Raw genomic sequence first — 2,773 nt, forward strand, 5'->3', positions numbered from 1 at the left:
TATTTTTTTCACAGAAAAGCCAATTTATTATTACTAATGTTAGCTTTTGTGGAGGATTTTAGGTCACTTATTAGCAGTCTCATCAATAATGTGACCATTACCTATAATCAAAACTTTTCAGAAATAAAATTATATACATATATATAATGTATAATATAATACAAATATTTTTTCTATCTGTTAATTTCCAAAGCATGCTCATTCATATCTGACTGACCAATAGTACATAAATATCCTTTTATGATAGGCCAGGACATCCTTTTTCTCCCAATTATACAAAAACAAATGCAAAATAGTGTTACGTGACTCCCTTGCCTGAAATGATAAGACTGTGTGTACATACATACATTTAAATCCCTTTATTCCCATTCCATGTTTTTGGCTGAACTTTATTCATATAATATCTGCCCTTCTTATGAAAGGCATCTCTATCTCTTCTCTTGTGAAAGGCATCACTATCCAGTTACCCAAGCCAAATCTCCTTCTTCTCCATCCCCCCACCTCTAGTCACTGAGTGCTAACAAGACATCTTCTTAAATCTTTCTGGAATGGATCTCCTCTCCATTAGAATTCCCTTTTGCAAGCCCACTTCTTCATCAGTCTGAACAAAAGATTTTAATTGCTCTGCTGCAGCTTTCTCTTCTTTAGTCAGTGGTGACAGCTCCACATCTGTTTGCTTTTGTAGTTCTTGTATCATGGTCATCGTCTTATTGACAGCACAAATGCCGTTCTTACTCTCTTTCTGTTCTATACCAAAGTTTGATATCGAGACTTTATTGCTGACAATTCCTTTAAGAGGGTAACTGGATTTCTCTTGCCTGCTGTATCAGGATGATTAGTCTTGATTTCATATTCCAGCCTGTATTGAATGTAATCCAGATCAGAGCTTTCTGGAACATCAGTTCCAGCTTATCGACCTCCGCCTCCATGTTGAATCCCCCACATGCTTTTTAAAGCATTTCCATATTCTGCAATAAGTGTTTCAATCACCTTTTATGGAAACCCACAAGACACTGAACTTAAGGATTTCTATAAACAGCCACAGGCGGTTGTCTTTCGATACCATACAACGCACGGTCATGAAGAAGGGACCACAAATAAGTCAGCTGATTGCATGTCACTTTAAAACCACTGAATGTAGACTAAAGGCCGCTGAAAGGTTCTAATCAATACTGACTCCAACTTGAACCCCATGAGAAATGCGAGGTATGATGCCGATGTCTTTTCCTAAATCTGGCGACTTCTTTTCTAAGCAGTAATTAAATCAGTGAAAATGATATAGATTTATGTGAGTTGCTCAAATCTTTTTAGCGGCCATCACGAAACCAAAACCCTACCGATACACTTTACACGTCTGCGATTGGCAAATTTTGAAATGTCAGATCCACGCTAATTTATTTTGCAAGCCACTCCAGGAAAGCCAGGTCTCAGCCCAAGCCTCCCCCTGCCGGTAGGAGAACGGTTCCAGAAAGTCCTCCAGAGCTGACGTCAGGGCCCAGTGGGCTCTCTTTGTCCCTTCGCTGGCACCGTGTGGTGTCCCTGTGAAATTTTCTGCTTCTGCTGCCGGCACTGGCATCGTGTCAAACCTGGTTCAACACTTCAGTGTGTGCTGAGTCAGAACAGGTGCAGGGATGAAGTAACCACTTTGTATCCACATTTGAATATTTCAGCTCATGAGCAAGCTGGCTCAGGTGTGCTTCCTCCTTTCATCTGCCACCCGTTTGCTCAGCCCAGGACCGGTTGTCTGCCCAGCATGACCTGAACAGGTTGCTTCATCCTTGTCATCTGACTGAATTACTGACAGCATGTTTGAAGCTGCCTTTTCGTTGGTAAGAGGCAACTTCTTTCTGCTGGGGAATCATTTCTCCCTTCAGAGCAAAGGGCCCTGGGCCCTGCCGAGACATGGCCCTGAGCTTATGACCGGAGACTGTGGTAGAAGGGAGGCAGTCATGTGTTTGGCCATAGGAGTGTCTCTCCACCTTTCTTTCTTCCAGAGTGGAAGGAAGCACAGAGAAGGAAGAAGCCCCGGCCTCCCATAGGGACCCAGGAAGGGAAGTGAGAAGCTGACTCAGATTCACAAAGAACTTAGCAATGAAAAGGGAGGTCTTCAGTATTTCGTGCTTTCCAAGTGGGCAGTTCCACATGCATACCTACTTTTTAAGGTTAATAGCGACTATGAATGAGAGGCTGGCTTGCAGACTGACATGGGCTGAGGTTGCTGCCGATGAGGAAAATCAAAGCAGTCTATTAGAGACGTCAAGGTCTCCTAGACGCCAGTGACGTTCGCCTTTAACACACAAACAGCTTCTCTGACCTCACAACAGAGATGTCTGAGCCTAGGGCTGGGATCCACCAGAATGGTCCAGAGGTGGTGCTGAGAGAAGGCAGAGTTACATAATCAGAGGTGAGAGGCAGAAAGAACTAGATGCCCAATATCCAGAACACTCTCATACACAAGCACAGGACTGAGGACGTGCCCTAGAGAGGATATGGCCAAGGTGAGAAGGATGAGCACTGGCAGAGTTAGAGAGGAAGGCAGTTGCACTGACAGTCTCAAAATAATTTTTTCAACAAAAAACAAAAGTGTATTTCTGCAGCCCAAAGTGGAAAGTACTTTTGTTTCTTCCGAAACAAACAAACAAACAAACAAAATGGGGATCGGTAGATGAAGGAGGCAAAGGAGTCTTGGTCTGGTATTAACCAATTCTATAAGGAGATTAAATAGATCCCCAAGCGATCATGAGGGTACAGAGCTGGAGCACTGGGGTGGGCA

At 43.3% G+C, this 2,773-nt stretch overlaps 1 pseudogene; it reads right to left on the bottom strand.

Moving 5' to 3' along the window:
- Window positions 1-240: 240 nt before the first annotated feature.
- On the bottom strand, window positions 241-929 carry LOC132674801 (SKA complex subunit 2 pseudogene; annotated as a pseudogene).
- Between the last annotated feature and the right edge of the window lie 1,844 nt (window positions 930-2,773).

Source organism: Panthera onca, chromosome A2 (assembly GCF_046562875.1).
Source record: "Panthera onca isolate mPanOnc1 chromosome A2, mPanOnc1 haplotype 2, whole genome shotgun sequence".
Lineage (NCBI taxonomy): Eukaryota > Metazoa > Chordata > Mammalia > Carnivora > Felidae > Panthera > Panthera onca.